Below are 27317 nucleotides of genomic sequence, written 5' to 3'. Positions count from 1 at the left end.
ACCGCCCTCTCTCCAGCTTTCCCAGGGCTGCTTGCTTCTTGTGGTCTCAAGTACCTGCTGTGAATAACGGCAGCTCATCTACTGCCCCAGCCATCCTGTAACGAGGGAGGGTAAAGGAGCCACCAGGGTGGCAAGTGCATGGCTTGGGCAAGGCATTTCGCCCCCAGCCTGCCTCCTTCCCAGCTCCTAGCAGCTCCCGCTTTGTCTGCTCATGACACTCGTTTCCTTTTCCCACTAAACTGTCCCCTGAGCTCCCCGTGCAATGTCCCACACAATAGTCGAGGAGGTGTCTGCTCTGCAGTCCGTTCCTCTTCTCCTGCATCCCATTCACTTAACTGAACACCTGAACAACCACCCTCGGATAACTTACTTCCATTGTTGGTCACAACGAATCCCTAGCTGAAAAGTAGTTCAGGCTATTCTGCTCAGCTGATCTATATTATGGAAAGGTAGATTAATTTCTCTAATATTCTCAGCGAGACAGGCAGGTTTTGATGATGAAAGCATTTTAATTTAAATTATGATGATACAGGAAGCCAAGTGGAATTTCCTAATGGTGTCGGGGCCCTGAGATGTGGAGAGTGTGCAGCCATCCCATTTCTGGGAAGAAAGAGGCATTGTGCCGTATCTTCTGCCTTGTAGCCCTGCACGGGTGATTGACTACTTGCTCTAACGGACACAAATCTGCTGAATTGCAGTTGTATCAGCAGCAATAAACGATGTTCCTCTTCTCTCTTCCGGGAAAACAGATCAGCATGTCACCAAACATGACATAAAATGGTTTCTTCTGCTTTGTTGTTTTTTACTTAATGTTTTTATAGTTTATATACTAATAATTCTTGTATAATTTCAGGCAATGGATTGTATTAGAGAACAGACGTGAATCAGTAATTATGCGCTCTCAAAATTTAGTTGGATGTAAATTTCTAAATTTGTCTACCTATATGAGGTCTAATCCCAGATCTACTCAATTTTATTTCATTATGCCGTGTTTTGTGTCTGGTTCACAGGCACAGCTCACACTGTGGTCTGTCAACAGGTTAATTAGGACAAGTAAATACATTTAAGCAAGAATCCCCCTAGACTATAATGGACACTTTCACAGAGACAAGGCTACCTTTGTAAATGAATGGTATGGTCCCAGGTGGCTACTCAGGAGACACGAACCTTTGGCGAGAATTTCTCACGAAACATCAGAGCCGATGGAACATTTACATACCAAAAACTACACATATTGATGTACTTTGCACAAAAGCAGCTGAACGCACTGTGGCCATAAACTCTTCCAAGACAAGTGCTGCACTGCTCATTTAAGGTGCCAGCTCAGACCCTCGTTTCTCACCATGAAGACTTGGGAGCCCAGAGGCGTCTGGCACGCTCCGACTGTGGGATACCCGCAGTGCCACTCGTTCCCTGTATGGTCACTGCAGGCAACTCTTGGGTTTCTTTTTAGACAAACTACAAAATAATTCACTCTAAAAGATTACAACTACTGTACGTGCAGACCAGGCCACCAGATCCCATGCCAGCAGTGGTCCTGCTTGGAGCTGGAGATGGGAGAAGGCAGCGGCCAGGCAGCATCGCTGCGATCCTCAAGAGGAGGCTGTCCTATGGACGGTTTCAGCCTCCGAAATCAAATTCTGCAAAACATATACATTTTACGCAGCATACATCCCCACGCAGGGGCAGGGACACAATACCTGTGGTTATAGCACAGCCAGTCTCACAAAGGTGGTACACATTTGGATTGTTTAATGAGCAGGAAAGTGACACTGAAGAAGAGTGATATATTCCTGTATGTCAGCAGCTCCCGAAAAGTGCTATTGTTTGCCCTACGATTTATCAGGAGACAACAGTTTAGTGTTGTGGTACTAAGCACAAGTGCATATCTCTTCAGTGATGAAGGAAAATAAGCTTAGTGCTAAGGCAAATAGAAAATATTGATCTATCTTCAGGTACTGTAACTGAAAACCTTTTGTAAAATATACGTTCCCACATCCCTACTGATCAATGTCCTTTGTCTTTTACCAACTAATATCCTGTAGTGGAAAGTTTAACCTTGAACACAGAAGAAAAAACATGCTCGAGCATCAACAGCAGTGGCCACGTTAACTCTTCAAGTCGTGCGTGGGAGCAGGGGGAGTGAAAAGCCACTTTCTGCCCCAGCTGCCGGGTCTCCGGGCTCGGTGTGCGGAAAGGTGCTGGCAGGTGCTCGCTAGCGTCTGCAGTGTCGGTATTTAACAGCACGGGGGGAGCAGTGGGATCCCTTGCTCGGGCTGGGGCACTGCTGGTGGATGGTTTGTGAACAGGTTTTGGAGCAGAAGGTAAGAATTTTTTTACTTGATTGCACAAAGCTTCAAATTGCATAAATCCTCCCAGTACTATCAGACTAAAAATTTCATTCTTTGAGGACAGCAGGCAAGATATCATTACTATTCAACAGTTGTAAATATTTGGAGAGACTGCTATTAATTTCATCTGTGTTTGCTTGTGCATAAGGTAGAATCTGGCTGAGAACACAAAATATGTGCTTGTTTTTGTTCTTGTGCATTTGTTGCCATTTGACAACATGCCCAAGTAATATGAATATTCAATATTATTTCTTTGCTTTCCTCTAAAGCCATATACGCTTGCACCTGTTGAGAGTGCTAATACAAAGTGTACTAATACAATACAATTTCATTTTATAAAACTTGCTCCAAATACAGACTTTGCATATTCAAACACCACTTAAAGCTAGAGACACTAAAAAAAGGAAGAAGATGCTGAACAGGTTGGCAGAGCAGACAAGGCACAGCGCAAAAAGTCACAGCGGCAGCCAACACATCTACTGCAGCCTTTTAAAAGCATATAGGCCATGTAAGGGGAAGCCTGAAAGAAGCGGGGAGCTGGTACTGCAGGCTGGCACTTGGGCAACAGCAGTTCGCTGCGTCCTGGGAGGATTCACTGCAACGCTGCCTCCTCCGGCACCGCTGCAGAAGCCACTCTGTCCCCAGCCTCGGGAGCTGCCAGCCGGCCTCTTCCCACGCCGGGGCAGAGGAGCGTGCCGTCGGCACGGCAGCAAGCTGCTGCAGTCCACGGGAGACGGTAAATGCTTCCCGAGGCCGGGACCTGGGCCCCTGCGGTGCAGTCGATGCCGAACGCACGCCCGATAGTCCCAAAAACAAATCTGAAGGGGCACAAACACAGCCAAAACACACTCCGCTCCTTATTTAAGCAAATTTCCAATCAGTGCCCTGAAGCAGCTAATAAACTCCAATGTAAACCAATACTTGAATTCCACGATAAACAAGAAGCTTTTCATGATTTGAGATGAGATCTTTTTTTCAGGTCAGCTTGTTTGCATCTCCTCTGTGCTTTAATTAAGAGTAGGCCTGTGCCATAAGATTATTTTCCATACTCTTATACCACTGGCAGCACATCTATCAGTCTTCATAATTGCATCTAACAAATATTGATTTTTGTCTCCAAAAGAGTAAACAGAAATATTAAAGTGCTTTTGTAGAATGCAAAAACACTAGTGGAAAACGTAGCTAAATATGGCCTGATGGGGATGAAATCTGCATCTTATGACAGGGCACACGGCTGCAAAAAAGCCATACCAACCTACACTGGCTTAAAAACGTAGGATAAGAGTGTATCATACAGAACTGCGCAATTGAGCCAGACGCCAAGAAAATGCTGTCAATAAAAGCGGAAGCTTCAATCCGTTCCGTTTCAAACATAAGTGCTTCCAAACGTTTTCTCAATGCTCCCTGAATGGGAGGAAGTAACTGAATTTTGGCCTCAGAAAACTATTAAGGCTGATTAAATGTGTTGCTGTGCTGCATTTGCTGTAAAGTCGAGGGATAAAATTTCCACTGCAATATCCAGGCCGTGCTGCTGTCTTTGCAGCGTATGATTACCTGAATACCCTTTGCGCTACTTATTCTAAGCCACTCTAAGAAAGCATGGCTCGTCTAAGCAAAGATGCAGCACAATAAAAATTCATCATTTCGTCAAAAAGCTGTAGTCACTATCTACTTTTTACAGCATTCTCTTTTCTTCTTTCTTCCTTTTAATGGGTCTTCTCCCCAATAGAGAGAAATGGCATTATTTTACAATTTCAGCTTTATACCTTATCTCTCACCTCAGAAATTTTGTCAGAGTTTTGCTAATGCGTTTGGCGGTCCCCAGCCTGGCTGCTCCTACCCCAGGGGGATCTTGCAGCATCGCCACGCGTTGGCCAACTCCGCGGCCGGCAGTGCGCTTGGGCCGCTGCCCGTTTGCCTGACAACTTCAGACTGTCTTAAACCAACAGCAAAAACCTACAGCTTGGCCCAGCTCCACTCTTCACCCCCCTCTTGCCCTTACTAGCCTTAGAAAATAAACGTTAATTTAAGAAACTTATACTTTAGCTTATGCTCATTAAAGCTTCCTCAAAAAAAACCTAAAAAGCAGGAGCAAAGGAGGTCGGGTGGCCGGAGGGAGCACTGAGGTAAGGCTAACGGGCCTTTAAAGCAGTTTCTGTTATAATTTGCCCAGTACTCCGCTCAGTTTTTGTATGCTATAAAACCGCATGAGAGCTTCGGGTTTCGTATTTGCCTCCACATCCCCTTATCATGTACCATTGAACCAGACTTCCCAAGGAATCCTTTGCAGAATCACACAACGGTTGAGGTTGGCAGGGACCTCTGGAGATCATCTAGTCCAACCCTCCCGCTCAAGCAGGGCACATTGCCCAGGATCACGTCCAGGTGGGTTTTGAATATCTCCAGGGAAGGAGACTCCACCACCTCTCTGGGCAACCTGTGCCAGTGCTCTGTCACCCTCACAGTCAAGAAGTTTTTCCTTATGTTCAGAGGGACCCTCCTGTGTTTCAGTTTCTGCCCGTTGCCTCTTGTCCTGTCACTGGGCACCACGGAGAAGAGTCTGGCCTCATCCTCTTGACACTCCCCCTTCAGATACTTGTACACATTGATGAGATCCCCTCTCCGTCTTCTCTTCTCCAGGCTAAACAGGCCCAGCTCTCTCAGCCTGTCTTCACGGAGAGATGCTCCAGCCCCCTCATCATCTTTGTAGCCCTCCGCTGGACTCTCGCCATTAGTGCCATGTCTCTCCTGTACTTTCCCTTCAAGCACAAAAAATGCAAAGACAAATCCTCCGTCGCTTGCTCTCTGCCCCGTACCAAAGTTACTAACGCTTCCGTCGTGTGCGTGCATTGTGCTGGTTAAGAGCCCTAGCCATGAATCAGGGCCCAAATACATGAGGAGACATTCAAATGCAGAATGGGAAAACATCCTTGGCTATGTAAAGGGTTTTGAATAATTTTGGTTTCATTTGTGGCTTAACGCAGCGCTCGTTTTGCTCTCCAGGTGTGCTTGTGTATTGGAGGAGCTGCTGAAGTCGGACTCCCTGACAGTGCCCATTGCAGCTACTTGCTGCAACTGTTTTTAACTGGCCAGGTGGTTATTAAAAGCCCCAAATGAAAGCTGTGCAGGTAAGTCTTTAACTGTAAAATCTGAAACCAAATGTTGATTCTTCCACTTTGGACCTTCACTTGGAGCCAATGAGGAGATGCAGCTTCATATTACTGCCCATCTTCATGAAACATATATATATATATTTATTTATTTATATGTATATGAAATAATTAAAGGGATATTTGATCTACACTTTTTACTGATTAGGTCCTACTCCCGCTAAAGCAAAGTGAACTTTTTCAACACATCCCTTTTTAACTTTAGAAAGATTATGTGTTAGTTTAGTTCCTGTTTTCTGGTCAGCTAATCCCTAATGCAAAGGTAAAACTATCAGAAAGGCAAGTACTACACACTCTTTGTGTGCTGTTAAACCCTGCTACATGCAATAACATTTCCATGCAGGAATCTACAGTCACCACTTAATGAACTATAGCATCTCATTAAGTCTGATAAGAAAATCGTAACAACTGCCAGACAGTCTCAATATTTTGATATTTTGATAGGGTTGTCAAGAGTGGAGATCAAGTCAGCTCTTAAACATCTAAAAAGTAACTGAGGGGATCAGCAATGGTGGTGTTTTCTTCCCAGCAAATTGTAGGCAAAAAGCAATTACTGAGCAGCAGTGTCGATGCCAGCACGGGCGGGCGGCTGCGAGAAAGTCCACTGTGGCCTAATGTATCTGCCAGGTTTGGAAATTTCCTATCTCATTTCTCCTCATACCTCCTCCTTCCTGCCTTTTTCCTTCTGTCAGGGAAATGAATTAGCCAAGGAGCCAACATATTTGACTCACAAATATCCACGTCTGTGAAACGCTGGAGCTATTTAGATCATGCCATAATGAGTTCTTTGACTAACGCATTGCCTGACTTATCCACATTGCAGATATGGCAATATATCTGCAGCACACAGACAGCCACATTACAGATATACCCCAAAATTATAGAGGGTTCTAGAAATGTTTGTAAAATGTGGGAACCCATCAGGCACAGCATTCAAAAGCTATTGTGTTACAAGCAGAGAAAGAAATGCTGCCAGTCCACTGTGAAGCTTTAAAAGCTTTTTAATAAATAAAACCTCGAAAGCGCTTCATGTACAAGACCAGAAATGGAAGTATCCTGACAAAACAGCCAAGCACAACACAGAAGAAACAATCTGTAAATAAGGAAAGAATATACAGTTATTCCCGAAAATAGCAGATTACTACAAGGAGAGAGTAACCTTTGATTGCTTAGTATATGGCCATTGGTAGATTAACTGCAGTAGGTGCAAAGTATCAAATAGCTATACATGCTTGAACAACAACAAAAAAAATCTAATTCTCTTAGGCCAAGGAAATATCAGAACACCAGAATGGAAAATAGCTATCAACTTTAAGTGTTTGTGAATGCATGAAAAATGAAAATGCATGAAAAACATACGAAAATGAAAAGACCTGGAGATACCTCTATCTTTCTAGAATTCTGAAGAGGTCTTAACAAATACTTCTTTTTGTTAAAAAAGTGAACAAAAGCTATAAAGAAAAAAGAGCAATAGCTCTGTCGTGTGCAGGACCTTTTAGGAAGTATATATATACATTATATATATATACACACACACATATATACATGTAAGTATATATAGAGACATATTTTAGTTATTTATCCAAATGCCCTAGTAATTAGCTGCAGATTGCTGTTGACAAATGCTATGAAAAATAAGCGCCTCACTGATGTAAAGGTCTTTTTAGCGTGGTTGCCCTCCAGCTATATCTGGTGAAAATAAATTCACAGCTGATGAGACTGTTGAGATGAAGCAGCGGCTAATGACAGGTACCAGTAAGAATAACATTTGCAGTATCTCTTTGACAGGTATCAGCCCTGTTAGCGAGCACTTCAGTAATCACAACAGGGCCAACATATTTCATTTTGGAAAGAAAACTGACATCAGATTAGTGTTGCAGGACACTCCATTTTTTATCAGTTTGGAGCTGAAGCGACAGTCAAAATAGCCATAATCTTCCAAGGTCCCCAGAATTTCAGAAAAGCTGTGTGACTTTCACTCTTCTCACTAATGATGTTTTAAGCTCAGGGACAGCTCTGCCGGACCGCGACCCCAGGAGAGCATGGCAGCAGGGGCAGGCAGGAGGGACCACGACCAAGAAATGCATGATGTGCAACACAACAGAGCTGTCTCAGCTGGAGCGGAGCCTAAGTACAGAGCAAGGCATAAATCTAGGTCTTTCTTGTCAAATAGGATCTTTAGCTCCGCTGGTTTTTAGTTTTAATCTTTCCCTTTGAAAGCCTTTGGGAAGGTACAAATCAGCCAAAGTGCGTATATATGTGCAGAGGAGAATGAGAACATCTGGAAGAGAGAGGCAGCGCTAGAGGAGAAACCTCCATAAGTGTGCAGGAGGGAGATCTGCATGTGCACTAGAAATTAAGCAGGATGTTTGCTTCCCAAGTAATAGCCTATTTGGGAACTGTGGCAGGAGCCAGCAAGTCAGCGTTATAAACGTTGTTTATACCCAGTCGGAGCACTAACGCACGGGGACTCTGCGAGCACCTTGGAGACGATGCCTTTTGCATGAGCCGGGGTACCCAAAATGTCCTATAGGGACCTGGGGCTCAGCACAGGACAGTAGGATTTTAAAGGACAACAACAGGAATTAGTTATGAATATTACCTTCCCAAATAAACATTCACTCATTAATAAATACTACACTTAATGGTATAGCAATTATTTTCAGGATACTTTTCATAAACGTTTCAAAGGGCATCACCTGCCGCTGCTGGGCCTTTTTAAGCATGTTTTTTAACTTTCAAGACACTTAAGCCCAGCATCACGTTAAAACACAGGAAAGACAAGAACTGATGTTCTTGATCTCTCTAAAGGTCAAAGTAAGTTTTAAAAAAGATACTTCTCAAAAATAATGAGGCTGCCTTGATATATCTTCATAAGGAACAAATAAACAGAGCAAATTATCCCTTTTTTACTTGATAGTCTCAGCAGCTAAACAGAAAGCAGCAGTCAGTATTTGTCATAGTGATACAACGATCTCTTAACTCCAAACAGAAAATATAGGTTACATCTCTACTCCCACTATTAATGTGGGATCTGCTTCTCTCTCTCTCCTGTCTGTTTTCCAAAGGGCTGAAATTGCCCTCAAAGCAAAAGATGTCCCAACAAGGCAACAGTTCATTTTCTGGAGGATTTTTCAACAGTTCTTCCACAGACAGCTTTAAATTCTGTAAGAGCTACTAATTTCAACAAAGACCTTTTGGGCAGCACATTACAATATTTATTTTGGCAGGAAATGTCCCAGCTGGAGAAAACTGTAAGAGGAAAAAAAAAACTCTAAAATCAAGCAAGTAGTGTAATGACATGCAATAAATAATATAATTTCAAAAGAATAAATCATTCTAGAGAAACTAGATTGACTCTTCTGACAGCATTACAGAGTTGGAAGATAAAAAGAAAAAAATTACACATTTGTGTTACAGTAAAGTATTGGACGTTGTATCTTGCTAAATCTTGAAGATTAGCTTAATTCAAATTGTCTTGTATGGATATTTTTATCCTTGGTGCTCTCAAAACTGGAAAAAAGACAAAAAGCAAAAAAACAAGGAAAAGAAGGAATTTACAGCTCCGGTGCGCTAACTAGTAGGGTTTTAGGCACATATTTAACACCAGTAGTAGAAAGCATCACCCATTAAAGCCACACTGAACCACTGCACTGGATACTAGTCTCCAGCGTCTACAGAAAATTAATGATCTGACCAACAAACCAAATCGCAGTCAGGCAAACATTTTGTAACGAGAAAGCAACAACCGAGTGATAGCACATCTGGCGAATGCTAAGGATTAATACAGTAAGCTAAGTTTTTCTCTAACATCCACATTTAAATGCTAGAATGAAATACTCAAAATAAAACTAATGAATATTAATAGAAGATTAAAGGAGAAACTCAATGAATTCAGTCACTCAAGAGACAAAAAGCACCTTCTTAATAAACAGACCGTCTAATAAATGATCATTATCTGATATAGCAACCTCCTATGTTAGCGAAGGTCATGCGGAGAAAGCCAAAAAAGGATACAGGAATATCATATTTCTCTGCAAATCCTTTTCGCAGAAAGGCCATGAACTGCCGCCTGAAGAGCGCCGGCGGGAGAGGACAGCAGAGCCGTCGGCAAAGCCCCCTGCGCTGCTCGGGACCGCGCTGCTGCTCGGACCGGAGCCGGCAGCACCGGCTCCGGGCTCTGCGTGTGACAGCCCTTCACACCTGAGCACCTGAAAAGGGAGCCAGCACTTTTTTTTTTTTTTTTTCTATTTTCTTACATGTATTTCCTCCCAAACCCCTGGATAAAGCGGTGAATAGCCGGTACTGTGCTCTAGCGCTTATAGCAGCGCCACACTGCTTGCCTTTCCCACCTACATCCTACTCCCACCGCTTTGACTGGTGAAAATTGGTTAAGCTGAAACAAAGACTAAAACAAATTTATTCTGAAATCTTTCATGGATTAATTAATCTGCTGTAACAACAGACTTTATGCTTACTCAGGCATAAAACCAGCATAAAGACATAAGAGCAGAATAATACTTGGACCACATGTGCATGTTAACGTGCCGCAGGAAAACAACCGCGCGCCGGTGTACTGCTGAGCCGACCGCGTAGAGCTGTGCCTGAACCCTCGCCCGCCTGCCGCTCAGGGTTTCCCCTTGTCCGTCTCTTGCATCAGCAACAATTTGGTTGCCGAGTTTCCTTTCTTGAAGCGAGCAGAGTTTCGCAAAACTCCCGTAAGAATCACTAATTTCGAACGTTTTCGGTGTCAAAACCTCTAGGGACCAAATTCTTCAGTCCTCAAAGCTCCATCTGTGCCATTGATGCAGCGCAGAAATACGTGAGCACCGACCAGAGATTTGCCCTAAAGAGCTCCCTGAAGCGATTTCCACACACATAGGTTTATAAGGGCTCCTCAGGACACATCTGCAAGCGCAGCCACAGCAGCCGCCTCCGTTCGCTCTTTTAACGAAAGCGGAGGGAAGACTTTGCCGTTTTCTTCTACGTCAAAATCTCCTTCGTGGCCTCGGCGCGGAGCAGCGCGGCTCCGGCAGTCAGGCCCCGCGCTCCGCTCTGCTCAGCGCCGCCAGCCCGCTCTCTTCGTTTCTTTCCCTGGGCCTCTTCGCTCAGGCTTCTTGTGCTCCGTCAAAGGACAGAGCAAAGTTCTTCAGACAAAGACCTCCCTCCTTTGGAAAAGTCACGCGCCAGAGACTGGTCTTTTTCCAGGCCACAGGGCAAACGAAACTCGGCGGTAAACAAAAGTAATTGTAAATCTTCTTCAGCTGCTTGGATTTAGGACTTTTTTCCTTGAATCTTGGAAACGCTCTCCGGGCGAGCATTGGGCTTTTTCGCCCTGTTCTGTGAAGGAGAGGTGCAGATGCCATCGCACGCCCAGGGCTCGGCCCGCCGGCCTCCTCCCAGCTCCCGCTCCCGTTGCTCACTGCCCTTCCTCCTCCTCTCTCACGCTCTTCGCCTGGGCTGGGGAGTCCTGAGCTGCTGCGGTCAACAACTGCCCGCTGACCTGTCCTCGCAGCACAGTTTGCGAGGGGTAATATGGCGCGAAGGATTTGTAACAGGAGAGACACTGATGGGTTTAAACCTTCTCATTAACACTATTTTAATAGCTAGCCTTAACCGAGGGGAGGAGGAGGCGGGAAGTCCCACCGGGGCAAATCTCAGTGACAGGACCCTGGCGCGAGCGTGGTGGGGCAAGCCCAGCCCAGAGCACCACCTCCGTGCGCTGCTCCTGCAGGGAAGCCTCTCGAGGACAAATCCGGCCGGCGTCGGGACGCCGTGCCAGGGCCAGGTGTTGGGGCACCCTTCAGAGCCCCCTCCAACGCGGCGAGTCCCCCTGCAACAAGAGGAGATCAGTCAGTCGTCCATACAGTCGTGTCCTTCAGCTGTTACCTCCGTTAAGAACTACTTGTAACAGCATGAAATAAAGCAAAAAAGTCTCAGGGCAAAGGACCGCAAAAAAGAAAACAGCTTGATAACTGGGAGGACTGCGCTCCAGAAAGCCTTAGCTACCGCATCCATCATTTTTGGCTCCATTTCTTAAATTCATTGATGACTGTTAAGTTTGTAGCTTCCAATAATGTAGTGATTGCACAAATGAGGTCATCATAAATCATATTTATAAAACACAACAGCTAAGATGTGCTTAAACTCCCGCTGCCAAAACACAACATTAGAGCATCATTATTTAGACCCAAACTGCCTCCCAGGAATCAAATCACTTCACCCCCGCTCCAAGATTTGCTGGCGGAAAAAGGCATCCCCAGGACAACCTCTGCCACGGGAGGAGCGGGATTACCTCCCAAACAAAGGGCACGGGCTTTCGGTCGCCTTGGAAGAGTTTCAGCCGTGCACTTGCCCTGCTGCTGCTGCTCGGCCAGCGCTGACAGCGCGCCGGGAGCTGCCGCGCCAGAGCCCAGGCAGGCAGTCACCTCGCGTTGATCCCCTCTTGTGGGGAACGTTTGGCAAGAGACAACACGGAAGAGGTATAAATCTCCCCGTGAAAACACCAAAACGCACCTGAAACAAAATCAAGCGGTGCCAAGGCAGGAGCCGGAGCGGCCGGGGAGGGACGCGCTGCCCCTGCCCTGCCAGCCCCGCGCCCGGGGCGGACTCGGCCACGGCTTGCCGCTATTCCTTATTTTGTTTGCCAGTGAACTGGTCCGCTTCATGGAGAAGCACCTGTCTGGTGAAGAAAACACCTATGCAGGTTTGCAAAAGCTACATTACCTTTTCAGATGTTCATAGGTTTTCGACATATTAAGAGCTTGGTGTATTTATTTTGCCTTCTTCCTGGAGAAGTAACTTAACCCTGATATTCATAAAGTGCAAAGTGTTTCGACACCAGCCTTCCCCCATTGCTAGCTGGACGCGGCCTGCTGTGCTCTCCGACTCTCCAAGGCTGTTACCGAGAAAGCAGCTCCAGGAAACTTTATCTTTTCCCTTCCTCTCCTTCCCGTTACTACGGCAGATGCCTGGGGCTCTTCTACATTTGCGTGACCAATCTGTTGTTAACAGCGATGCCTTAATTAATCTTGAGGGCGAGAGGAGAGAAAGAGAATCTTAACATATGAGAATATCATATTTTCTCATTTGGGGAGCTGTAGCTGCAATAAACACACATAAATATATTGGGTTTTTAAGGTTGTTCTAAAGAAGATCACCGGAGGCAGTCTCGCTAAGTGATTTTTTATAGCTTAAAGATGATATTTTTCTTAATGTTAAGAATACGATTAACTTTCTTAGTACCATATGTTCAGAGAAATATTTATTTAATCAATTCTACTTGCATTAATTTTGATTTCTGTCCACAAACAACCTCTTCCCTGCCCCCTACTCACTTTTTTTGAAAGAGATTTTGTGACCATGTCGAGGTGGCACGATCACGAGACAGGAAGAATTTTACAGCCTTTGGGTTACGTGAAAACATACAGGCAGACAGGCTGGATAATGGAAATCTCTCCTCACTGGATTACTTAAAAAGGAGGAGAGTCCTGTTTTGGGTTCTGTGCCTCTGAGATTCGATGTCACACTTTAGCAAACAAACGCCGAAGTTCACGAGAAGGTAAGGAGTCTGCATGTACAGCAGTTTTTTAACGTGCAGGAAAGAAAGGAAGCAACAGTGAGTTCTGCACCCCCGAAAGAGGGGAGCGGACGTCTGAGGGCGCTCTTGGGGACGTCACCCTGAACAGCGTACGCAGTCTGTCCGGTTGCGTGGAACTGGACCCTTGCACCCTGCACTGCATCCCTGAACGAAGAGTCGCCTAGGACACAGCAAACGGGCTTAACACAAACCCCGGCACAAAGGAAGCATCCTACGGCACTGGCATCGCTAGCACCTCGAGCAATCAGGGAACTGACGTTTTTCTGCAGGGACTGAAGACAGGGGAGGGGATGAAGCAACAAAATTTAGGCAAAAGGGGGAAAGAAAGTATTTTTAAACTAGTAATTACAAATTGGGAAGCTTTGAGTAGCAGTGAGAAGTGGTAAGAAAGGAAAGGTTTTCAGGAGGAGATGAACCTTCCGCTGCCAGAAGGTGGAAGGGAGCTAAACACAGGGATCAGACGGAAAACTGCCCTCTACATTAGGACACGGAAACAGCGGGAATTGGTACTGGCCCCAGGGTGAGGGTCACACCACGGCCAGGCTGCACGTGCAGGTGTTTCCTACACCACGCAGAACCGCATATCCCTTGAGTTGTCCAAAACAAGGAAGGAGTGCCTCGGACACACCTCGCACACGACAGAAACCCTTAGGCACCCTGGAGCCTGGGTGAGGCAGAGCTCGTCTTAGGGATCACTCGGCTGTGACGTGTCCACAACGAGCGCAGAGTGCTAAGTTGTCATGTTTTCTGGGCTTTCCACAGATTCAGCAAGGCACAAGCACGAGTTAATTTGGGGACGCAGAAAGCCTGGAGATGCTCTGTAGCAGGAGCTGTCCCAGCGTCTGAGAGAGTGCTGACCTGGAGTATCTTTGCATCCTCCACCTCGGCATCTTGCCAGAATAAGTCCTAATGCCGAATGTTGTTGTAGGCGGGCACGGCCTCGGCTGCAGCGCAGCAGCTTCGCGCACTCTCTAGGCAGCAGCAATTACTGCCAGCGTGATTTGAAATAAGATAGGAAGTCTCATCTGTGTAATGACAAGTAGAAAGTAGAAAGCTAGGCAGGTGGAGCAGCGGGGCCGGTCTTTAAGAGACTGCAGATGTTACTGAAGTATAACTCTTCTTGCTGGGGCACGATAAGCTCCATTGCATCTCCTATTCGTTCTTGCTTTTTGCAAAAATAAAGATATTTTGAGGTTGCAGAATACGCAGCGAAGCTTTGTAAAATCACCTACGAAGCTGTGCAGCGTCCTGATACACACGTCTCCTTCCTCACGCGATTCCCTGCTTGCCAGCAGTTTCACTGGCCTGGGAGATAAGCGAAGGTGAACCGAGCCCAAGTGGTGCCCGTCAGAGCGTGAATGAAATGGGGCAACCACGGGGTGTTATGGGGTCCCACAGTGCTTCTTTATTGGCTACCCATTTTCTTCAAATTTCAAGTCAGCTCATTAAGTTTCATGAAAACCTAACAGTCTCAGGCACTGGAAAAACAAACACACACACAAACACACATTAATTCTTTCCCCATACCCTACAGTACAGAGGATGCTTACTATTAAAGTGTCGTAGGCAAACTAATGCTGTCAGACCATATAGGTCTGACACCAGGAGCACAGTTTGCGGCCCTCAGCTGGAGTCAGCTTCATCCGCCAGCTTGGCAAAACCGCATCTCGCATGGCAGGGTGCACCCAGCTAATACCTATTTTACTGACTTTTAGACAGGCAGTTTGGGGTTATACCACAGAAGAACGAGGGCTGGTAAAATACCACCGGTAGTTAAGTAGAGGTGCATAACAAACAGTGCTCAAAAGATGTCACAATGATTCGCATCACTGGTGTGGTACCATACTTTTCACATAATATGCTTGGAATTTTCTTGACATTACAGCATATTTAGCTCTTGGTTCCTAAGTGTCTAATATTGAGTAAAGGAGATTCAACGTATGAGTATGTTATCACAACTAGAAGCTGAACATGTTTGATGTATCACTATGGATCTGTGAGAAGTATTCTGTTTATCTAACAGCAGTGATTCAAAAGCTTTCAAGCAGAGGTTATCGAAGAGGCCGTTGTTACACATTTAAAAACAACCAACGTATTTTTAAAATCCAGCTCTTTATGACTCTGACAATAATGTCCAAATTAATGAAGTAAAGGGTTAAATAAATGTACTGATTCCAGTATCTCAGATAGTTACAAATTTAACGCATCATTTCCATGAGAAATATTGGTATGTTAAAATGAGCACAGATATGCAAAGCGCTTCTACAGATACGACGTATGTCATTGAAATTCATTCTGACTGTCTTTCACAGCACAGAAATGAGAAATAGTACTATGGCATGTGCAGTGTGAAACAGATAACATCAAAAGAAAGAGAGAAGAACAGAAAAATGGGAAAAGGACAAAAAAAGAACAAGAAAGCACCGGTTTCATTGCAAACCATATTTAGTGACCTCGAACACGCAGAAGCAGACGCGAGCGGTTTTGCCTGTGTTAGAGGTGCTCCAAGAAAGACTGCACGCTCTCAAGCTGCAGAAACTTCCCCGTTCTGGCCGCAGTGGGTAACTGTACAATGATACACAGTGATATGCTTTGTGTCGCAAGAACAACAGTTGAAGCTTTTAAAAAGAAGTGTTCGGCTTCATAGCTTTGGGCCAGCAGAGACCATTAGATTTTCTACTCTTCCATAGCACAGACTACTAAATTTTACCTGGAAACCCTGTACTAATCCCGCATACCAGTCTAGCAAGTAGAATAAAACAGCTCAGTCTTCAGGAGACTGTGCGCCCCAGACAGGGGCCGGGGGGACCGAGTGCTGGGACAAAGACGACAGCCAGGAGGACGTATAACGACTCTGAATGGGTTCCCTTCCTCGGCACGAGCCTCTGTGCTCGGAGCCTTCGCATCGCCCCGTATGGACCACTGACATTTTGCTCCGTTGCGCTCTCTACAACTCAGTTTCTTTTTGAGTAATAACAAAGCAGTTCACTGCTTTCTGATTAGCATAATAATTAGTATGCATTCAAAATCAACAGTAACATTCTGGCTTCATAAATTACAAATAAATTATTAAACCTGTTCCTGCACTTAAGTTCACATTCACCTTGCGTTTACATCATGCAGAGAAAAGGTGGCAAACAGGAGAGCTGGGGAAGGAAGCGAGGGTTTGAACCCCCGGCGAGCGCGAGCCAGACGTGCTCCGGCAGCGCGGGCGCAGCCCGGGCCGGGGTGCTGGACAGTGCCGCACATCCCGTCTGCCCCCAAACAGATATGGCCAATATCAGGCCAACAACTCGGGCCTAGGGGACCAGAAAGGCAGCTGGGGTTAGAGACAGCCTGACCCTCCAGCGAAGATGCATATCCAGACTGCGACGAGCGTGGATGCGCAGCGCTAGGGAGATTTGGGCCCATCTTTGGCTAACTCAGTCGGGCTGTAGATATAACTGCTAGCAAAATTTTCATTAAGTTTCATAGGGTCTGGATTTCACTATCAGGAAACTTCAGGGTGTTTTACCAACGTGATTTTAAGCTGGACAATAGCCATAGCCTATACAGTGCCCAAGTACCTCTTAAAGTGTATCATGAGATACTCCAAAAGGATGAAGACTAAAAAGTGATGAATCCCCAACTAGTATAGGTAGAAACTGAGGGTGCCACTTCCGGATTTGACCTATACTATTAGCAAATCTAGGTTATATTACCATAATTCCTGACTCTTCCTAAATATCCAGTTCCATTGGCTACAGTGTTCAGGATAAGGAAGTGAAAACGTATAAAAAGAATTGCTTTATATAGCAGGCAGTAACACGTAAAAAGTTTAAAAGAAATGTGAACTTTCAGATCAACAGCTAAATAAGATGTCAGCCCAGTCCTCTTTTCTTTTTTCAGGAAAATAACCCAGATGTGGCTAATAGCATGGCTCAAATCCAGAAGTGGCGTCCGCAGTTTCTACCTATATTAGTTGGGGGATTCAATGCTTTTTAGTCTTCATCCTTTTGGAGTATCTCATGATACACTTTAAGAGGTACTTGGGCACTGTATAGGCTACGGCTATTGTCCAGCTCAAAATCACATCGGTAAAACATCTTGAAGAATATCGATGCAAATGACTTTCTAACGTGTATATATACACATTAAGCAGTTAGAGAACTATGTTCATCAGCGATCACAGTAATTAACTCTATGCCTGTACATTTAGTATTATAAATAGAATGGCTGCAACAGATATAAAAGTAGAACCTGAAATAGGCCGTCTATTACGGGACCCACGATCAGTCCTATTTTCCCGGTTCAGGTGCTCCACACCTGCAATTTGGCAGCTCTTTCAGCTGCCAGGCAGGAAGTTCTCCTTTTCACAGCCAACATCATAACATCTATGCCACAACAAGTGCTCTGAAAATAAGTCTCCAGCGTACCGCTCCTGAGCAGGTGAAATGCTGATTAGTTGAACGGTATGCTCTAGCCATAATAACTTTCCTTCAAGTCTGCACCTGTGCGTTTTGGTAACTGTGCTTCAGAAATAAATATAGAAGAGAAAAAAAAACTTTTGAGAGGTCTCTCTGAAGACTTACGGTATACAAAAAATATATAGAGCATCCATGATCTCTTTAGCTCTGTTTTCAGGGGGTCAGTACCTGTAAAGTGTTTTAAGGCTATAGGCAACAGATAACAAAACCCACAGCTGGAGGTCCCCATCTTTTTTTAGTATTGCTGGGAAAAACTAATTGCCTGATTTTATTTTCGTATTCATCTCAGAGGCACACTAATAAACGATTAGCTATGATACAGCAAAAATGTGATACTCTGCATTGCAAAATGTGAGGCTCTGGTTTCCCACTATGCCAGACACCACACAAAACCCAGGTTTGTCTGAATAAGAGGCTTTACTCACAAAACTACATTGGCACAAGTTGTGCTGCGATGCCTCTTCAGGCACAGCTCCCTTTGAGAAAACTCTAACATTAGAATTAATGTCTCTTTCCAGTTAGCTTCTATACCTTTAAAAATACTAACATAATACGCCTGTAAGGGATTTGCTAACTGATTGCCAGAGCTCTCTTATGTTTTATGATCTTAAGTAACAAAGAAGAGCTTAAGCGGTAAAACGATGAGTACAAACCAAAAGGCAGACTGTCCCTCGTTTCTATGCCAGGAGAGTGAGCCACGCGTTTATACCCCTCGCATTCTTCTGTCTAGGACCACAGGCTGCAAAGTCTTCCCGAGCTCATTTTCTCCTTCTGAGACCTCTGCTTTATCACACCCAGCCTCTAGCTCTGTCTCTTTTGATTTGCCTTTTGCATTTCCTCTCTCCTGTTCTGTTCCTAATTCATTTGTAATTCCCCCTACAAATAACGACTGAAGACCTAGTAGAAAACGATCGCAGTGAAGAAAGCTGGGTTCCAATCTGCTCTCTTACGGAGGCATATGAGAACAGTTCCCACTTCATATGTTAAACTGGAAGGGGAAAAGCTGCTCTAAAAATCTATATCAAAGCTTTTATCAAATTAATATTTCATTATAGATGCATGCGAGAGACTAATGATTCCTTGACTACTTTGTTTGAAAAAGCTAAAACCAGTTTGTTTATTTTTAAACTTTTACTTTCTAACATGAAATATCTTTGTAAATTAGTAATTAGAAAAATAATTTAGAGAAACATTTTTTTTCTCGACTGGATTGTTCTTCTTATTGCTTTTTGCAGCGTGATGAACAAATATTAAAAACATGCTAGCTGCTTGGCAGGCTGTTACTGTTAACTGCAGCAGAGCTTTTTAAAAGGCAATCTAGCCTAGATCATCAAGCAGTTAACAAACTGAAAACACTCTTTGTTCTTTTATTAAAAATCTGACAAATACATTTTTGATTATCAACCTGAAGAGGGAAGAAGTTAGACGCTAATTTCTATCCACGTTAGAGCACTGCCCTCTACTGCTTGGTAGCTGTGAACCACAAGCTGGTTTGTAATGCATATTAAGGAACAAGTGACACCCATAAATTACCTCAGTACTAAGCACTGAAATCAAAAAAGCTGGAAATCAAATGTTCAGGCTTCAGGAAAACACCCACGCTCCAATTCTTTAAATAACAACATTCAATTTATTTGCAACTTGTTATCCCCAAATGCAACAATCTGCATTTCAAGGTTTAGAGTATATTCTGCGAAAGACCACCGAGGCGCCATGCCCAACCTTGCTTCGCTACAGGCGTGCGGAAAGAAGAGGGAAACTTCGGCGCTTCAGCAAGGGTTGCTCGCTAATTATGTTGGTTGAGTAAAAGACAGGGAATAGGAGAACCACAAAATGTGCTACAAAACCGCCCCAAAGCAGATATAAAAACAAAAAATGCCCTTCAGACCCTCACACTCGGTCCTGGGACTTGAGGAGACGTGCTCTACGGTCTTGTCTACAAATGAACAGGGTAAATCAGCCCATTTCTCCTTACATCTGAGCATATACCGATTGCTCAGTGCTTCCTCAGGACGAAGCAAACCTCCTCCTGAGCTGTGTGGTGCTCCTGACACACGCCAGGCACCACGGTCTGAAAAAAACACCCAAAATTAAAAGCAAAACATATCTTTTCTTGAGGCACAAGGGGAATTTACAGCTCCAGGAACATCATAGGCTCTAAATCTACTTCTGTTTTTAAAATATGATTAAATGGGACCATCAGATTTTATCCTGTTTTTTAAAAGTGAGTTCCAAGTTGATTTTTCTTTTATGGGATGGGTTGTATAAAAGCCTAATGCATCAGAGAGCTACCGAAGTATCAAATCACATTGATTAGCTCTCCGGGGCTGATCATCTTCCCTTTTCTGAAGGCTGGGGAAGAATTTTGGAATTGTCGGTGGAAACCGAGTTAGCCTCTTTCCCTCTTCTTTCTCCAGCCATCTGGGACTTGCATTACTTTATACTTAAGCACACATAAACCTTGATTTTTCAATATGTGGAAGAGCAAAATACTTCTGTTACATAGTCCAAAAATCATAAAAAAGGGATGAATACATTCCATCACAAACGACCCTATACGGGATGTTGCAATCACAAAGCAGAGACCACGCTTTGTAAACTTAATCTTTTAGCCCAGCTTCCACACCAGCTCTCTCCTTTCACGTTGTTGTGCCAAAGCATTGATTGCAGCTATTATTTGGGTGCAAACCACCTGCCTTTGAAACAGGAACAAACGTTGCTGACAGTTCTCTACCTGCTACATTCTTTGCCCGTACCAGCACAACCAGTCAGAAAGGCCGACTAATCAAGCTGTGATGTGATTGTTTTACAAAATTCAGGTAGGGGAAGGGAAGCCTTTATGCTCCTTCTCTCGGATCAGCCAGTACCAAAAAGCAAAAAAAAAAAAAAAAAACAAAAAACAATCTTCCCGGAGAGAGGCATGCATGGAGCTAAGTCTCAGCTTAGGGTCAGAGCGTGACCTGCACAACAGCGAAGCGCTGCTCAGCGGGGATGGCCCCAGCGCCGAGAGGGCAGGACCCACCCGGGGACGACTGCCAGCCGCGGAAACCACACGCTGCCAAACACGAGGACGTTCACTCTTCTTGTCCCACAGGCTGCAAATCTTAGGACCTCAGACACCTGCTGAATTCTTGGCTGCTTCGGAAAAAAAAGCTGTTTTCTTCTAAAAATGTATCAATTTTCTATTCTTTTCATATTCTAACATCTTTACATTTTAACATCTTCAAATTATAGAAATCTAGCCAGGTCTATAATCCTCCTCTGTCGAAGATATAGCCCTTGTTATTAGCCCTAACCATCTTGTTTAATGGCTAATGTAATCTCAGTCTTTTCATGCTCTTTTGAATTAAGATAGTGGCTGCTGAAAGTTTTGTTTCTGTATTTTACATTTGATTCAATTTTTAAAAATCAAAGAATCATATTAAGTCACTTATTACCATCTTTTCCTGAAACAGTCTTGCAGGTGTTCGACTCTTCAGATAGTGCAAGTGCGGACATAGCAGGGTCAGCGCACAAGTTTGGTGCAGCTTCAGTCAAAGCAAGAGAGAGTCCATTAGAAGAGATCCTGAGCAATTTTCCTTACAGGTGAAAGAATTTACAAAGCAGCTTTTATCTTTGCTTAACGCTCTAGGATAGTACAGACCAGTTCATCAATAGTTCCGCCCAACCTCCCAATATTTTTGCTGACCAATTCTATTAGCTTCCATCCTTTTTTCCCAATAAAGTTACATTTTTTCTTGGTTTTGATTAATTCAGTAGTTCCTTAACTTCATAATGTTATTTGGGTGCATTTTGGGGGAGCATTTTGTGTTAGTCCGAATATTATCATCTAATCTCAGTTTTCCCAGCCAGACCACACAGACTGTATTTTTCCCTTATTGCCCTTCGCTTTGTGTGGTCAGACAGTCTCAGTTATAAGTTTGTTGGCAAAGTTCACTCTCTGTGCACCAATTCATTAAAAGTTTGCAATTTACTGAATTCTCCTCTTTTTAGGTATAATTAGTTTGGGATTTGATCTTCCCCGCAGTGAAAACAAATGGGTGTCTCTCACTTAAAGCTGTTGCTAGTTCTAATTAACTGCCTCACAAAGCTCAGCTTGTTAACAGTGGTGTTTGTCAACATATTAGTATACATTAGCTAACCAATTATAACAACAGTTTACTTGTATATTTCAAAAATAGACCAAAAAAAACTTTTGCTATTTTCACTTCATCCAATTTCTAATATTTTGAGCTTTTTAAAAATAATGCAAAAATGTGGCTAATAAAGGACCAAAAAATACTGTTTACTGATCCAATGATCATTCTGCAGGTAGCTGACATTTTATATAATAACTTCCTCAGTTAAACACAAGAACACACTCTGATTTTAGTTATGGCAGTTCAAAACTAAGATTAAATGCACTGATGATTATTTACACGGGTAAAATTGAGAGTATAATTGGGTTCTTTGCAATATGCAGATAATAAAATATCCCTGTTTTCACAAACTCTGTTGTGGCACACAACGTGTTGTAAAGACTCAAATAATACAAAATAACAAACATACAAAATAATAATTCATACAGGACACAAAATGCTGTGGGATTCTCCCCGTGTAATGTAATTGGTTTTCAGCCAAGAAAGATGCAGGACACGAAATGCAAGGGATTAGCTTTCTGTAACTGCAGTTGCCTAATTCTTCGCTGGTGAAACTTATTATAGTCAAAAAGAAAAGCAAAGGCGTTTTACCTTTGTGAGGAAGGTACGCAACCTAGGGACTAAAATGCGAGATGCCTTTGCAATGAGATGAGTAAACTGTTGATACAAAGCAGCTCTGGAGGCATCACATTGCTAACATGGACGTGAGTATGTTAAGGACAGGACGGCAGTGCTAACCCAACAGTGACTCCAACGCCTGCTTAACTCTCTGTGCCCATTACCCATCGGGTATTTCAGAAAACCTGAACGGGCTCACTCTGAGCTAAGCGCCCAGTTTAAGCTGGGGGTCCAACATTTCACGTAGGCGCTATGTGTTCGCTCCAGTTCCCCTCCTTATGCAAAAGGACCGAGAGAAACCACTTGCCTGCTGTAAAAGCCTCCACCCTTGGATGGGGATAACGCCACGGCGTGCGGTGTTTCGGTTCTTTCTTTCCACTGTTTGCATCTGTCTTAAAATGAAGGACTCAGACACCCTAGTCCTGGAGATTTTGGTTTAACACAAATGGGAAGTATACTGAATTATGAGACAGACTTGGCCTCGCTTAGGAGCGGCAAAAATTTAATGCTGGAGATTCAGAAAATATCCACAAAGCTATATTGATGCATATGCTATTCTGCTCCTTTGAAAGATAATAAGTACTGAAGGAAGCCAAGGTCTGCAACTATTCAAAAAGTATCGCCTATTTTAATCAAATTTATACTCAGTTACTTTTAACAAAAGCATTGTTTGAGAAGGATTTTCAGTCTCAGTGCCTTAGTAACCTAGGAGACTAGTGTCTGAGTATAAAACCCTCGCTCATGCTTGTCCGTAACCCGTGTCCTTGCCTAGGAAGGCTCACGCTGAGAACCTGCAGAGGAGGAAAGCGAGTGCAGATCTCTGCCGCGCTCCTCGCTCGCACGTGCAGCGGCGGCTGCTGCGCGGCCAGTGCCCTCGCCGCTGACCATTTATCCTGAACAAATGCAGTTCCTCAGACTGCCTCGGAGAGGCTCGCGTGACACAAGAGTCACCAGCACCTCGCCAGGCCCAGCAGGAGAGTCCCTCACTTCTCCTCATCCATTGATTTTCAAGTCCCATTTGTTAATACGTCTGTGGCAGCTATGAGCCGACGTACTTTCGCTTCGTGTGCTAGAGAGTTAACTGAAACACGAATCAAACAAAAATTCCTCCCAGGAGCTTTAAGCACTCGTAACTTTGCCGGGCTTTGCAAGATCACGGGGACCTCTGCATCCCTCTGCTCAGCTCCATCAGTTCACGCAAGCGATACCAAAACAAAAACGTTATTGTATTGTGTGAAAGGATGTTGTGCCTCCTAGAGTTCACTCAAGAAAGCAGAAATGAATGAAAAATATGAACGTCTAATCTCTGCCACCTCTAGACACACGTTAGGGCCCCTCACCTCAGCTACAGCTGAGCAGAAAACCTCAGGTTAAGGAGACCGCAATGAGCACGTCTGATCTCTGACAAACACCAATCTTGCACTCCCGTAATTTGTTTCCCAGTTGCTTTCAGATACCGTTTTAGCAGTCACAAACAACGAACGCAGTGCCCGACCGCTTTCCTGAGCGCGTTCCTAACAGCAGCAACGGAGAACACAACCACCTGCGCCGCGCGCCGTTGTCTCGTGCCCACTACCTAGAGGAGCCCCGGGGTGAGCCGGCTCAGCGGCGCCGGGGCGGCTTGCAGCACCGCCCTGCCGGGCACAGTCGCATCACAAGGGGCCAACGGCTGGCCCTGTTCTCAAGCGTTTCCACAGTTCTCTTCAAACTTCTTGTGATAAGAAAGAAGTTAAAGTGCTGTGCTGACTGCAAGCAGTTTACCGACATACGTGTTACGTTGCACCACAACTGTTACAGGTGAGCACTCAACGGCAGCAGTCTCCAAGTGATTTAATTCTAAAATTCAATCGTCAGGAATTCTGTTTGACATTCAGCATGTTCGAAAGTTCCCGCTCTGGCTCTCGGCCTCCTCTGGGAGTGCGCAATGCCGGAGCCAGCCAAGCCTAGACGTCACCATACGGAAATCTGAGCAGGAAACGAGATACGCAAAAGAAATCATGGCAGGAATCATGGTCTTTGTGGATACAGCGTACGAGCCATGAAACCAGCTACCAGAGACAGGTGCTACATTTTAAAGTACCGTTTAAGAATGTTTTGCCTTATTTTATTTAACAATTGAATTTTAAAACAGATTGCTTTACAGCAGAAAATGATGTTAAGAACTCCTAAGACAACCTAGCAAAACCAGATGAAACACTAACATGCAGTGCATAACTGAACAGTACATGCTGGACCCGTCTCTGCGAGACGCTGGAGCCTGTGAAGCAGCAGCCAAGGAGCAGGCGGAGGACCGGAGCCAGTCCTCTCGAGCCTTCGCAGGTGGCCAGAGCCTTGAAACACAAAGCACGTACTCCCCAGGGCCCTGTGGCAACACAGAGCAGCTAAGACGAGGGGAGCTGCCACTCGTAAGGAAGGAAAATAAAACAGGTTTTCACTAAAGAGATGAACTACTCTAAAGAACCAAAGTACCGAATTGTTACATATATCAGCCACAAGTATTTCTGCGTTACTCTGGAAATATTCCAGAGATCTAACAGCAATTGCTGAGGTTTCTTCTTCTCTAAACTCTAGGTCAGCTGCACCAGCTAATGCACTGTAGGATTAGGGGAAATATAACATTCCAGATTCACGGACTCCTTGAAATTTCTGGCAAAATTTTCACAAAAATGAAAAAAAATGTTTTTTTCACTGAAACCTACTTTTGGATAAATATGATTGGGGACAGGGAAGTTTTCAAAGGAATTCTCCAGGCTTAAATAAAAAAATGTCCTTTATTTTTAATGGAACTTAAAGAATATTTGAAGTAGAAAGAAGGGACTTCCTGAACTGGCCTATTCCCAACCCAGTGATAATTACCGTTCTGAAAACAAAGTGAGAAGTAAACCATCCCCATGAGGGTCAGTAGAAGAGCCAACAAAGCATTCTTGGGTTGCAAAGCATTCTTAATGCTGTTGTGTGCAGACAGGGGCAGACCTATGGGGGTGAAAAAATGAAAAAATTAGCTCTTCTTTCTTCCTCTAAGCTTCACATGACAGGATTATTTCAGTCTACTATGGTAGTCTTCATTTTAATTTCTCCACAAAAGAAAATGTCTTCAAATTTGGCTGACCATTACTCTAAAGTATTGGCAATTACAGTTTGAAAATCAGAAATTTTCCAACTTGCCGGCCAAATTCCTGTTGTGCCAATGGCTAATGCCATTACAAAGGTTTTCATTATCTGGTTTCCCTAAATCATATTTTACAGCACAAATTCCAGCATGAACTACCATGATCCAGGCATCATCCTCTGGAACCTGTTGCCGGCAGGCTGCCAGCTGTTGCCCATTCATGCAGGCAGAATGTATTGTTATTCTGTGGGGATGAGAGCTGCCCTCATTTAGTACACAAAGCGTAAAAAGGAAACATGAGAAGTGTTGAGCAGGAAAAGAGGAATGTGAATGGTAGATATCCTAGGAAATAATTTTTTGCCAACCAAGCTATTTATCTTTGCCATGCCTCTTGGTCTTGTAGTTATTAATCCATCGCTCGTTTTCCTGAATTAGCAGAGAGCAATTATGCATTCCTTCTTGTAGAGTATAAAAATGAATCCTTCACCTTTAACTTGTGATGGAGCATTTCCATACAAAACAATTTTCCTTTATTAGTATGCTACCAGTTGACTCAGCGTGTGAATACTTGAAAAGGGGTTCAGACACACTTCCCTGTGCTCTGCGCACTGTTCACTCTAAAGGAGGATGAAAAACCCGTGACTTCGAGAAGTCGGTCCGTTATGATAAGTCTCCATAATATTGTAACCATTACAAAGGAACCCGTAGCACCCCTGTTTTCATTCGTGTGTAGAAACTGTTTCTAAAAGACCCCCAAAGTTCACATAGTTCTTGCTAGAAAACGCACAGTTTAAGTGAAGTCTCGCCTAACGAGGGACAGGAGCGCTCCCCAGCGCCTGCGTCCCCGCGGCGGCACGGCGAGACCACCCTGCTCCAGCTTTCTCCCTCTCTGTTTACAGTTTTGATGGAAAGCTGTAGAAAAGCAAATATAGCAGTCTCAGCAAAAGTCATTATATTTACTATTATATTTACTTTCCCCATAGTGTCTAGATGGCTATTTGTTACTTTTATTTTTAAGCATCGTAAGGTTGAAAAAAACTGTAAAAATTAAAAACTGTTTGAAAAATCCTTCTCCCCTATCCAAACATTTTCTAGCGTTTCTTCAAATAAAAGAGCACTGAACGCCAGGCATTTAAAAATTAAATAGTAGTACTAAAATACTTGTATTCTGTAATTTTAGAAGAGAGTAAAAACCAAAAGAGACACAAAACCAACCAAAACCTCCAGAAACGGCCTGGGCCGTCGGTGTCTCTTGCTTCTCCGCTGCCACAACGGCGAGCGAGCAGCTCGGAGGCTCCCGGAGGCCTGGCCCTGCACTGGCGCTCGGCACCCTGCTCCCTCTTCACTGAGGGATGAAATTGCCAGTGGGACCTGACAGGACTCAGCAGCATTGCAGGGCTAAGCCCGTTTTGTCAAAAACATGGCTCACTTAGAGGAGATGAGCCCTTCAGGGCAGTATTTTACAACATCCTTTCTGGGTAGCCGCGATTATAGAGGATGTGTGATGTATAAATCAAGATTTAGCAAAGTGAAGTCTCAAGTGTCACTGCTGGGTTTGGTGGGGGAAAGATCTTAAACAAGTTTGGAAAATAAGGCTTCAGACCGAGAATTTAAGGGCGTCATCAAGATCAAAAATCACTGACGTGGAAGTAGCTCAAAGCATTCCAAGAGGCATAGACACTGCTTGCGTCCCTCTGGATCTTTTAACAATAAATATTTTGAAATTAATTAATTCCACTGTCAGCAACTGAATTCAACCGATTCACTAGTGTCAAGCACTACCTTACTTTGGGAAGGGCACAGTGTCTCACTCCAAGGACAATATTCTTAACAGCATACAGCCGGAGGGGTGAAGAAAGAGAAG

General features: G+C 44.2%; 1 long non-coding RNA gene across 1 annotated transcript in view; it reads right to left on the bottom strand.

The window, feature by feature from the left end:
• Positions 1 to 9432: 9432 nt before the first annotated feature.
• The window catches only part of LOC138067911 (uncharacterized), a 31448-nt gene continuing 13563 nt past the window's right edge, over positions 9433 to 27317 (bottom strand). Inside the window, exon 3 of the long non-coding RNA XR_011142352.1 lies at positions 9433 to 11354. This is a non-coding gene — a long non-coding RNA (uncharacterized lncRNA). The remainder of the gene's footprint in view (positions 11355 to 27317) is intronic.

The sequence above is a fragment of the Struthio camelus genome, chromosome 7 (genome assembly GCF_040807025.1).
Source record: "Struthio camelus isolate bStrCam1 chromosome 7, bStrCam1.hap1, whole genome shotgun sequence".
Taxonomy (NCBI): Eukaryota; Metazoa; Chordata; class Aves; order Struthioniformes; family Struthionidae; genus Struthio; species Struthio camelus.
Note: the sequence above shows the minus strand (reverse complement) of the source record. Positions and strands in the feature narration are given on the sequence as shown.